General features: G+C 38.5%; 1 non-coding gene across 1 annotated transcript; it reads left to right on the forward strand.

Moving 5' to 3' along the window:
* The first annotated feature begins 8,025 nt into the window (after window positions 1–8,025).
* Window positions 8,026–8,132, forward strand: LOC118483521. Its single transcript, XR_004870811.1, has one exon. It is a non-coding gene; the product is annotated as a small nucleolar RNA R71 (small nucleolar RNA).
* Window positions 8,133–12,756: the final 4,624 nt, after the last annotated feature.

Consider the following 12,756-nt stretch of genomic DNA (forward strand, 5'->3'; position numbering starts at 1 on the left):
CTTATATTACATAACACACACTAATACACTAACTACGCACTTTAGATCCTAACTAAATTGTAACTTTACCATTACAACCCAACCCCCTACCCCCCCCCCCCCCCCCACTTCGACGGTCACCATAAGGGTGACCCACCCTTGCATTCTTTTGATTATTTTATTAAGATATGTTGGATGGTTAAGGAGCATAATGTATGTTGGTTAATAGAGAAGTTGGTTTATAAATATGTATGAGAGTTAATCATCCTCTCACTTCTCAAACACACATCAACACAAGCTTTCTCTCTTCCTCTCCTTCCCCACCTACGGTCGCCACCACTAACCACCATAACACCACCATCAAGCCACTTTCAAGCCATCCATACATACCCAAAGGTGATAAAGATCATACAAGTAAGCTTGGTGCACTCGGAAGCTCAAGGACCACTCTTGTTTTCTTTTATCCACCACTTTTACATTTTGTTTCTCCCCTACCCTTGTGCTAGTAGTAAGTGCTTCAAATCTTCATCTTGTTCTTGTTTTTGGTGGTTAGTAGTTGATTGAATGGTAAAATGTTAAGAACACTAATGAACATAATCCAAGTCTTGGACATAAAGGATAAAGAGTGGATAAAGAGAAGATGTATGGTTAAATGATGTTGTAATCATGTTAATCTTGTGTTGTTATGCTTAATACATGTTGTTTGTTAATAGAAGTAAGATGGTTCATCACCTAAACTTGCTAGATCATGTTTAAAAACATGAACTAACAAGATGTAAAGAATAAAGATATGAAGGATGATGAAACCATCCACACATGAACCTTGAACTTGAATAAATATAAGATTTCTTGAAAAATAAAGATGTAAACTTGTAGATCTAAAGATCTATGAGCGGTTTTTCAGAAGAACCAAGTGAAAAATACAAGTTTTGTTAAAACCCAGATCTTGTATGAACTAAAAACATTTTTAGTAAGTAAACAAGTGTATGAACACTTGTGTAACAAGAAAATTTTACAAAGAAATATTTTTAGAAAATATGACTAGAAGTTGTGAAAATACACTTTCTTTAAAAATAAAGTTTTTAAGAAACTAATCATATTTTTAAAGATAACAAGACCTACTAAGTGTGTTGGTGATTTACTATATATTTTTACAAACTTTCAAGTTCAAGAGTTTATAATTTAGGCTTATTTTTGTCAAGATTAGTGATTAAAGATTGTATGTTGTTGATTGTTAAATTGTTTGATTGATTTTACCAAAGAAAATGGTATGCTAAAAAGCATGGACACCTCCATTTACAGAGGAAACTCTGGCGAAATTTTTCTAGAATTACAACACTTAGAAATATTTTTTCTAACAAGCGTTTACAAATATATTTTTAACTTGGTGTTCAAAATAAACTTCGCCATGATTTTTATTACAAAAATACCAAGTACCGGAGGTGGATTTTCATAAATGAAATTTGTTAAATATATATTTAGAATATATTTTATAATAAAACGCTTGTGTGATTGTTTGTTATTTTATGTACTAGTTATAATATTTTTAGGGTAAAAATAATATAACTTGAAAATACTGTGAAATTACGACTCCAAAATAATATCAACGCTCTCACAAAATAAATATTTAAGTTACACAAGTATTGTTATTACAACGCGAACTTTAAAACATAATTTAGGTATATTTCGGAAAATACTCTCATACGTATATTTTTGATAAAATAATATTTTTGGAAACTTATGAAATAAAATATAATATTTTTGGGAAAAATATGTATATCTTGAAAACTAAGATGTTTTATACAAATGATTTAAATATATTTTTCAAGTGAGACTTAAAAATATATTTTCGGAATTATAACGTGAACATGTATAAAAACCTCCATCCTTGGGAAGGAATATACTTATAAAATAATTAAGAAGTGTGAATACGAAATAGTTACCAAACTATTTTTCCAAGAACGTTAAACCCTAAGCCAAGGCACGGCCATCCGTCTAATAGGCATTAGTACGTGTAGGTCGTCACGCAGCAGATTGAATTGGAGATTGACGTTTCTGGATACGCACTTCTGTGAGTTCATGTCCCCCTTTTCTCTTTACTGTTTTCAGTTTTATACTTCGGGGGTGAAATACATGCGACAATTATTACAAACATTTATTTACATGGTATGGTTAGTGTAGGGAGGGTTTATACTACTAGATCATGTGAGGGGTGGGTACAACACTTGAGGCCATTAATCCTCGTTGTAGGACCAAGGGACACAAGAGTGACAGATCTATTTGGGTGTAGCGAGCCCACACCCGTGAGGCCGCGGAGGCCCATAGAGGTGACTGTGTCTTACAGCCGAAGCCCGGTAACAAATTTGCTAGGTTTGAGTTTCCCTGCACCTTCTCACACATACCAGTGGCTTTGCAACCCATTGGTGATCTCTTTTTCCTTATTGCTACATACCAGGGACTTTTATACATACTTTAAAGGTTTATTCATGCTCACTTTTACATGAACTCGCTCAACTTTTTGTTGATTTTTCAAACTACATGTATTTCAGGAAATTAGTGGATCTGGCATGGTATGCATCACGTCAAGCTGCGTAGGAATAATGATGTCATCCGAGTTTAGGAAGTGTGGCATTTGCCTGGATGGGTCACAAGTCTTAAACTGTGTTTTTATTCATGTCTTTTGTTATGTCGTTGAACATGTTTTAAATTATGTCATGTTGTAACTTGTTTTAAGTGTAAACAATGTTGTCGTGTTTACTTTAAAAACTTGATGAATGGATGAACATCATGGGTTTTATTTTCATATAGCATGGTTATGATAATTGCTATGTTATTAAGAAGTCACACCAAATAAACCCACGCTTCCGCAAAAGCCAGGGTGTGACAGCTTTACCTTGGACAAGTGGTTTATAAGCGTATACACCCGGTTTCACAGTTTGAATATTTGGAAAAAGGGTGTCTGTTATTCCTCCATCATCCGTCTTTGTTAATCCTTCATCATCTGGTTGTAGTATCCTGATGCGTGTGTAGTGTAATATATTTTAGATGTATATTTAAGCCCTTTTTACACTTTTAGCCAAGTTTTAAATTTATAAAACACGATATTCACTAACACTAAACACACATATGGGCAAGTGCACCCATCGTGGACGTAGTATAGTGTTGGTAAGATACCGAGGTCGTCCAAGGACACAAGAGCTTTTAGTACCGGTTTATCCTCAACGTCTAATCAAATCAAAAAGATAGAAAAGATTTTTAAACTAAGAAAATGAAAACTAACTAAATGCTGAAAAATAAAATAAAAAAAAATAAAAACAGATAGATAAGATGAATCACTTGGATCCGACTCGTGTATTAGTATAACCTTTGATTATTTTCGCACTTTTGCACTTGTTTAAGAGATTATCTTAGTTATTGTAGTAGGCCCCTCTTTGAAGGCGACGTTACCCTCAACCCAGTAGTTTGAGTCAGCAAGGATACAATCCTAAAGGGTCGGATTATTGAAAGATAATGAATTAAGTTATTAATGCAAATTATGGTAGGCCCCTCTTTTGGAGGTGACGTTACCCTCGACTAAGTAGTCTGAGTCAGCAGGGATACAGTCCTAAATAGCCGGGTTATAGTATTAATAGTAGTTAACTTATGAGGGGGTCAAAGAGTTTGGATCCTCGCCATCCAATACCTATGGGTATTGAAGGAGATCCTACTAAATTTGACCCAGGTCCCTTGCAGGACCTCTAAACGCTGAACAAGGGCAAGACCCTTACCAAACCGTTCCCTTAACCCCCGACCAGGTAGCCAACATACCTCCATATAGACCGTGGAGATATGACTGGTGAAAATCTTTTATTTTATATAGACAGTAAAATAATGCCAAGACACCACGGACAAACGATAAGGAAAGATCACCTTCAACATAAGCAACTAGTTATTAAAGTCATTAATACAAAACCAAATAAAAAGTGCAAAAGATTAAAAATAAAAAGTATTATACTAAACACTTGTCTTCACCAAGTGATGTAAGAGACTTAGGCAAACATGGCCTTGATTGTCAAGAACTCTTACGATCAATCTTGGATCCCGAGACGACTCACACACTCTATGATGGACAATGGATGATGGTGGTGGATGATGGTGTTGTGATGGTGGTGGGTGGTGGATGAAGTGTGAGAGAGGTGGTGTGCCAAGGGATGAGTTGCAATGAAACCAAGCACTCCTATTTATAGGCTGAACAGAAGGCTGGGCATGGCCCCGTGCCTGTCTGACACTCTCTCTCTTCATTAATTGTAATTCGCAATTACAATTAATGCGCCTGTTGTACTTTCGCCACGCCCCCGTGTTCACTGGGCACGGCCCCGTGGTGGGCAATAGAAGCTTCTATAGGTTTGTCTTTTCTGCTGCTTCTTGGGCACGGCCCCGTGTTGGCTGAGCACGGGGCGTGTTCAGTCTTCTGCCTTCTCTATTTTGCTTGGGAGGATGCTGTTGAGGGGTCGGGCAATCCACTTATGTTCCTTTTCTTGTATTTATGTTAGATTTAGCTGTCTTTTTGCTTCTTTTGTGAATTTAAGCTCATTTAATCCTGAAAATACAAAAGGAAGACAAAAACACTCTTTTTCCAACATTAGCACTTAAAAAGGGTTAGTTTTATGCCTCATTTGATGTAATTTATATGTTGCATTTTACACACATCAAATACCCCCATACTTGAATTTTTGCTTGTCCTCAAGCAAAACTCTTTAATACGTGGCTTACACTCCCAAATGAAATGGGTAGAAGAGAAGGTTTTGGCTTGTCATAGAGTGTCGGGAATCCAAGATCTTTTTGGTTTTATTTTTATTTATTTACAATCCTATTCGTTATGATTTATTTAGAACGTTTCATAGGATAAATTACTTATTTGGGCATAGCATGCCTTTTTAAAATTCCATTTATATACAAGTTCACATACCGACGGTGTATTTTTAGTGAATCACTCGAGAGCGGCGTGGAACTTATCCTTACCATAGGCTTGCCAAGCAATCAATCATCCTCCTTTTTAACTTGTTACCTTTGTAAATATCAAGAGGACTTTTTTGGGTAAAGGCTTGGGCTAAAGGTGGGTAGTTGGGTTAGTGGTTAGTAGAAAAGGGCGAAAAGCGTAAAAAGCGTCGGTTTTCGTAAAACATTTTGTTTTAGTGACTTTTTATTCTTAATGAAGTATTTCTTCAAACAAGCTTTTTGTTTTAAGAGCTTTGTTTGTTTATTTCTAACTTTATCATTTTTTTTAGTCACACGAAAAACCGAGCTTGTTACTAAAATAAAGGGTAAAAATAAAAAGGGTTTTGGTGGGTAAAAGGGTTTTAAGGTAAAGAAATGAAAGGTTTAGGCTCAAAGGGGTTAACTAGGGGGAGTTTTAGGTAGCTGAAAAGAAAAATGAAAATAATGGTTTTGAAAGAAAAAGGGTTAGTCCTAATGCCTCCATCATTTACTTACTTGGGTTTAAGTTGGTAAGGACCGGGAATGAATCGTCGTGGCAAGTTCTAGAGTCGTAAGAACCAAGCGGCTATTCACACAAGAAACGAAAAATGAGCATTTAATCTAAAGATGTGCATTTGTATGCTCAATAAAGGCTCAAAACTCACTTTTTGTGGGAATGGGTTTTTCTATGTGATCAAGTATATATAATCGAATTTTAACTAAGCTTGTCATGTCGTTTCATAATTTTCTTATGTTAGTTCTTTTTATCACGACGCTATCGGTTGTAAACTTGCAAAAATATAACCTTATTAATCTTAGAATTCCCAACTTAAACTTTAGACAAATAAAAAAAAATTTTTTTTTTGGGTGATTAGCGGTTCCAATAGAGTTTTGTGTAAGGCTTGTTATTAGGACTTGCAAAATTTCAAGGTTTTAGCATCCCCCCCACACTTAAATTACACATTGTCCTCAATGTGTCCCAAAAATAAATTTTTAGGTTGAGTGAATGTGTAACATGGTGTTTTAAAGCAAAAATTAATGTTACTGGCAGCCTGGACATGGCCCCGTGGGGACCGGACACGGCCCCGTGGTCAGTTGCCAGTAACGATAATTAAGAAAAAGAAACAGAAGCCTGGACACGGGGGCGTGTCTGGTGAACACGGCTCGTGTCCAGTTACCTGAACTGGGCATTTTTCTGCAGGGGGTTCAGCACGGGGCCGTGTTGGCTGGGCACGGCCCGTGTTGAACCTACTGTAACGGAGAAATTGTCGACGTGTGGCCTTGTTCTTGTGCATGGGGCCATGTTTCTCATTTCCCTTATCATCCTTTACCACCATGAGTGTGTTTTATTTCTGCAAATTAAAACTAAAAGATTAAACTAAGTTAAGGATAGTTCCGCGGAGTGCCTCCGTGGTGCGCCACGTTTATAAGAGTCCTTGGCTAGACCCAAAGTGAGGTTATATATTTTCTGAGTGGGATGTTTTGCATCCTATGTTGCACCGTCAGAGAGCGGCATCCAAACTCGAATCAATAACCTTCATGTAGTTGACCGGGTCATCGTCCTCTATTCTCCTCCCAACCCCGAACTTTACTTCATCATCTCCGTACCTTAAGGTGAGCGTTCCGTCATTCATGTCTACCACGGCTTGTGCGGTGGCTAGAAATGGTCTCCCTAGTATGAGGGGGACTTCGGTGTCTTCTTCCATATCAAGTATAACAAAGTCGGCCGGGTAGACAAATTTGTTTACCTTTACTAGGACATTTTCGATGACACCTTGTGGGAATTTGACGGATCGATCAGCAAGTTGTATGCTCATTTTTGTAGGACTCGTTGTTCCTAGGCCGAGTCTTTTGAACATTGATGAGGGCATGAGGTTAATGCTAGCCCCAAGGTCGGCTAGTGCATTACGAACGGGGGAGTCCCCGATCGAGCAAGTAATTGTGAAGCTTCCGGGATCGATTTTCTTTTGGGGGAGTTTGTTGAGTACGAGGGCATAGCATTCTTCGCCTAAGTTAACTAATTGCAACGTTTCAATTTTCTTTTGATGAGTGAGGAAGTCCCTCATGAACTCAGAATATTTAGGCATTTGGGTTAGGACATCAATAAAAGGAATGTTGACATGCAATTGTTTTAGTAGACTTTCGAATTTTGCGAATTGCTCATTGGTCTTTTGACGAATTAACCTACCGGGGTATGGAACTCGAGGAGCTTTGATAGGCTCTGATGATGGAGGGGAGTCCTTTCTTGCAGAGGTGGTGGTGTAGTCTCCTCGGTTGGTGGTGGCGCTTCCGCAGGCCCCACGGTACGGTTTCGTAACGTGATGAGATGAACTTGCGCTTTTGGGTTTGTTTCAGTATTGCTTGGTAATGCGCCTGGTGGTCTCTCAGAAAAATTTTGGGCTAGTTGACTTAATTGTTTTTCTATGTTTTGAATACTAGCTTGTTGATTTCTAAAATTTGATTCTAATTGTAGAAACCTTTCCGAGTTTTTCTTTTCAGTGTCGGAGATGAGGCGAGATACAGTATCTTCAAGCCTTTCTCGTCCACCTTGTTGTTGAGTGAAATTTTGTGACTCATTTCTTGGTTGTTGAAAGTTTGTTCGTTGGTTTTGTTGGTTACTACTATTGTCGGGTTCTCTCCAACCAAGGTTAGGATGATTCCGCCATCCTTGGTTGTAAGTGCCCGTTGGAGGACCCGACGGCCTAGGTCTATTGTCAATGTAGCTTACCGACTCTTGTTGATCGTCCGTTTCTTTCATACAACTCCAATTTTCATGTGGCCCACCACGTCCTTCACAAGCCATAACCGAGACCGTTTTTGTCATTTCCAATTTTTTTTATTTTTGAAGAAAGGGCCTCGATTTGGGCTTGTAAGGAAGTGTTTTCATCAACCTTATGGGCGCCCGGGGCAATAGATTTATTGCCTCGGGGAGTGTGCCACTGGAAATTGGTTTGAGCAATTTCCTCAATTTGGTTATATATTTCATGTGGGCGGCGATTACCTAAAAGTCCCCCGGAGCTAGAGTCAAGTGTCTGCCTTGTGTGTGGCAACAACCCATTATAGAAAGTGGATACTTGTTGCCATATCGCAAGGCCGTGATGTGGACACTTTCGCAATAGCTCCTTGAACCTTTCCCAAGTTTCATATAAGGATTCCCCGTCCTCTTGTGAATATGTATTAATTTCAGTCATTAATTTAGCCGTTTTAGCGGGAGGGAAATACTTATATAGAAATTTTTGGGCTAGTTCATCCCAGGTGTTTACCGATCCAGCTGGGAGGGCGTTAAGCGAAGCTTTTTCTCGGTCTTTTAGTGAGAAAGGAAACATTCGAAGGCGGATGGCTTCATTTGATGCTCCATTGATCCGAAAGGTATCACATATTTCTAAGAAGTTAGTAATATGTACATGGGGATCCTCGTCCGCAAGCCCATGGAACGTTGCGGAGTTTTGGAGCATTTGTATCAAATGCGGCCGAAGTTCGAAGTTATTGGCTTCAACATTCGGTGCATTAATAGCGTCGCCGAGGTTACCTACGGTGGGTCGTAGATAATCCATGAGAGTACGTTGATCCGCCATTGGGGGTGGATTTCCCGAAACTTTCTCTTGGTTTTTGGCTTTTAGTCTTTTTCTGAGAAAGCGTTCGGGTTCTTCTAGAGGTTCTTTTATGTCCTTATTAGAACTGGAGCTCATACACTACGTAGGGGTGGCGTCTGGTTCCAAGTCCTGCAATAAAAACAAAAAACAATGCTGGTCAGAAGGTTCACCATGGCCCCGTGCTCAGTGAACACGGCCCGTGGTCGGAGTTACAGTGATTGTTTTCCAGATCCCAGTTACTGGAGAGTTGGACACGGCCCCGTGTTGCACCGACACGGCCCCGTGGTCAGCCTTCTGTAACTTGGAAAACTAAAAACTGCCAGTAATAACGCTGGGCACGGCCCGTGTCCGACCAGGCACGGCCCGTGCTAAGCTCTTCAGAAGCTAAAAATCTAAGAAAATCCTAAAAAAAATAAAAAGCAAAATAAAAATATGATTAGGCCGTTGATTCCTAACTTTCTTAAAATCCTTGTGTCCCCGGCAACGGCGCCAAAAACTTGATGCGTGTGTAGTGTAATATATTTTAGATGTATATTTAAGCCCTTTTTACACTTTTAGCCAAGTTTTAAATTTATAAAACACGATATTCACTAACACTAAACACACATATGGGCAAGTGCACCCATCGTGGACGTAGTATAGTGTTGGTAAGATACCGAGGTCGTCCAAGGACACAAGAGCTTTTAGTACCGGTTTATCCTCAACGTCTAATCAAATCAAAAAGTTAGAAAAGATTTTTAAACTAAGAAAATGAAAACTAACTAAATGCTGAAAAATAAAATAAAAAAAATAAAAACAGATAGATAAGATGAATCATTTGGATCCGACTCGTGTATTAGTATAACCTTTGATTATTTTCGCACTTTTGCACTTGTTTAAGAGATTATCTTAGTTATTGTAGTAGGCCCCTCTTTTGAAGGCGACGTTACCCTTCAACCCAGTAGTTTGAGTCAGCAAGGATACAATCCTAAAGGGTCGGATTATTGAAAGATAATGAATTAAGTTATTAATGCAAATTATGGTAGGTCCCTCTTTTGGAGGTGACGTTACCCTCGACTAAGTAGTCTGAGTCAGCAGGGATACAGTCCTAAATAGTCGGGTTATAGTATTAATAGTAGTTAACTTATGAGGGGGTCAAAGAGTTTGGATCCCCGCCATCCAATACCTATGGGTATTGAAGGAGATCCTACTAAATTTGACCCAGGTCCCTTGCAGGACCTCTAAACGCTGAACAAGGGCAAGACCCTTACCAAACCGTTCCCTTAACCCCCGACCAGGTAGCCAACATACCTCCATATAGACCGTGGAGATATGAATGGTGAAAATCTTTTATTTTATATAGACAGTAAAATAATGCCAAGACACCACGGACAAACGATAAGGAAAGATCACCTTCAACATAAGCAACTAGTTATTAAAGTTATTAATACAAAACCAAATAAAAAGTGCAAAAGATTAAAAATAAAAAGTATTATACTAAACACTTGTCTTCACCAAGTGATGTAAGAGACTTAGGCAAACATGGCCTTGATTGTCAAGAACTCTTACGATCAATCTTGGATCCCGAGACGACTCACACACTCTATGATGGACAATGGATGATGGTGGTGGATGATGGTGTTGTGATGGTGGTGGGTGGTGGATGAAGTGTGAGAGAGGTGGTGTGCCAAGGGATGAGTTGCAATGAAACCAAGCACTCCTATTTATAGGCTGAACAGAAGGCTGGGCACGGCCCCGTGTCCGCTGGACACGGCCCCGTGCCTGTCTGACACTCTCTCTCTTCATTAATTGTAATTCGCAATTACAATTAATGCGCTTGCTGTACTTTCGCCGCGCCCCCGTGTTCACTGGGCACGGCCCCGTGGTGGGAAATAAAAGCTTCTCTAGGTTTGTCTTTTCTGCTGCTTCTTGGGCACGGCCCCGTGCTGGCTGAGCACGGGTCGTGTTCAGTCTTCTGCTTTCTCTATTTTGCTTGGGAGGATGCTGTTGAGGGGTCGGGCAATCCACTTATGTTCCTTTTCTTGTATTTATGTTAGATTTAGCTGTCTTTTTGCTTCTTTTGTGAATTTGAGCTCATTTAATCCTGAAAATACAAAAGGAAGACAAAAACACTCTTTTTCCAACATTAGCACTTAAAAAGGGTTAGCTTTATGTCTCATTTGATGTAATTTATATGTTGCATTTTACACACATCATATCCCTATACACAAATTATTGAATTTTAATAACTCAGAATCAAAATCGCAAGTTATACATGACAGGGCATGCGAAATCCAAAATCAATTGTATGCATGAAATCACATGTGTATTTAAGAAATTGTATGTGTATATGAAATACAATGTTTATATAAATCGCATGTGTTAATTTGAAATCGCATGTTTACCTTCTGATTCCATTTGTCTGACAGTGTCCACAACATTGGATATGACTTGTTGAGCTTCTTCATTCTCTATACATTTTTCATTTGTTTTATCTTCTTGATGAACATCAGAAGGTGCAGTTTCAGGCACTTGAACCGAATCAGGCGGCACATAAACTGGATTATTCCGAAGTGTGTCATCCCACTGCTTACAGGCTTCCATAATCTCCGGATCCCAAAAACACTTGGTTTTTGCATCTGAAATTAAGTTGTTCATCTCTTGAACAATTTGAACCATTGCAATGTATTTTTTGACATTGATCCTCATCCTTTTCAACTGATTCTATAATATTTTTAAGATAAAATACCATCAATCTAAATGTAAAAATAAATGGATAAAATGAAATTAATATTTGATGGGCTTACCTTTTTATTGATGTTCAAAGCCTCCCGATTTTGTTGCTGGTCTGAACCGTAGACTACAGTGGGTGAAAGTGGAACAGGAGTGCTACAATAGTCCAGCATTTTCTGTGTTTGTGTCCCAACTCCCATCACAAGGTTCAACTGAGACGTTTCCGGAATGTCAAAACTGAAATCCATCATATCATCAGTGTGCTCGTTAGGGTCCGCCTCGGTTTCTACGTTTTCTACTGCAGATGTAGTTCTTCTTCTATAACTTTTTGTGTTGTCAACGGGTCGTATTGTATACTCCTCCGTTGAACGACCCTGTTCATTTTCATTTTCATTTTCATTAGCCCACAGATGTCCGTTATCCGAAATATGTTCTTCGACTTTATCAATCTCCATAGATGTGATATAACGAATAACCGGTATCTCCACGACTTTCTAAAATAGCTGATGCCTCTTGCTGTACTCATGTGTCTATAGAAGCTGTTTAAATATAAAAAGGAGGTAATTTTTTACTTAGAATACGTATTTTTTTTATCTTCTTGTATATATGTTGACAAATGTAGTAAAGCATGCCGTAAGAAAGGCAACAGGTCCCATATACTATATTTTTGTGTTTTTCCAGTCCGCTCTTGTACGACGTAACGTGTCCAGTAGATACGAGCACAAATCTAGCGGTATATCCTGAACAGCCTCTACCCTAAGCAAACATCTATCATTTGCAGTTGTAGCTTTTGTAATCTCTACAAAAAAAATGTCATCCAATACACTAGGAAGTTGATTCTAAACAGGCTTCCACCCTCTCTTTGATTTTCCATTACTGTTGCAATTAAGATATGGGTAATTCTTGCGTTGTTTCCCCATTGACCAATGAATTTATCCATAATACTCTCTCCACTTTTGGGTTCTTTACTCTTTTCAGTCTTCTCAACTTTTTTAACTTTTCTTTTATCGACAATTATGACAACTGGCTTAGCCCCTTTTGGTATTCCAAATACCTCATAAACCGTGTCCGATGTAATTTTGATTTGATGTTTACCTATGTTTAGCTTATCGAACTCGTCGTCAAAGTTTCTCACTAGCCAAAATCCCAAACGTGTCGAAATATGGTTGATATTCATATCTAGAATAGCCTCAAAGCCCATATTTTTCACCTCATCAACTTGTTCTTTTGAAAATTTTTTCACAATTTTCATATATGATGTAGGTTGACATCTCAATAGTATTGCCTCGTTGTGGTATTCAAAGACAGCCCTAGGTTATGTTCTAGGTGGTTCAGACTGACTTGCTTTTTTCCCTTTTCCACTTTCTTTTGAAGGTTTATTTTTCTGTATTTTAAATTTCTTGTCCTGCTTCAGTTTCTCACCCTCTTTCTTCTTCTTTTTTTTTTTTTTTTTTTTTTGTAGTGGCTCAACAAAGTCATAATCATCAGAACTTTCTTCTACAACCTTTTTTTGTTT

This window comes from Helianthus annuus, chromosome 10 (genome assembly GCF_002127325.2).
Source record: "Helianthus annuus cultivar XRQ/B chromosome 10, HanXRQr2.0-SUNRISE, whole genome shotgun sequence".
Lineage (NCBI taxonomy): Eukaryota > Viridiplantae > Streptophyta > Magnoliopsida > Asterales > Asteraceae > Helianthus > Helianthus annuus.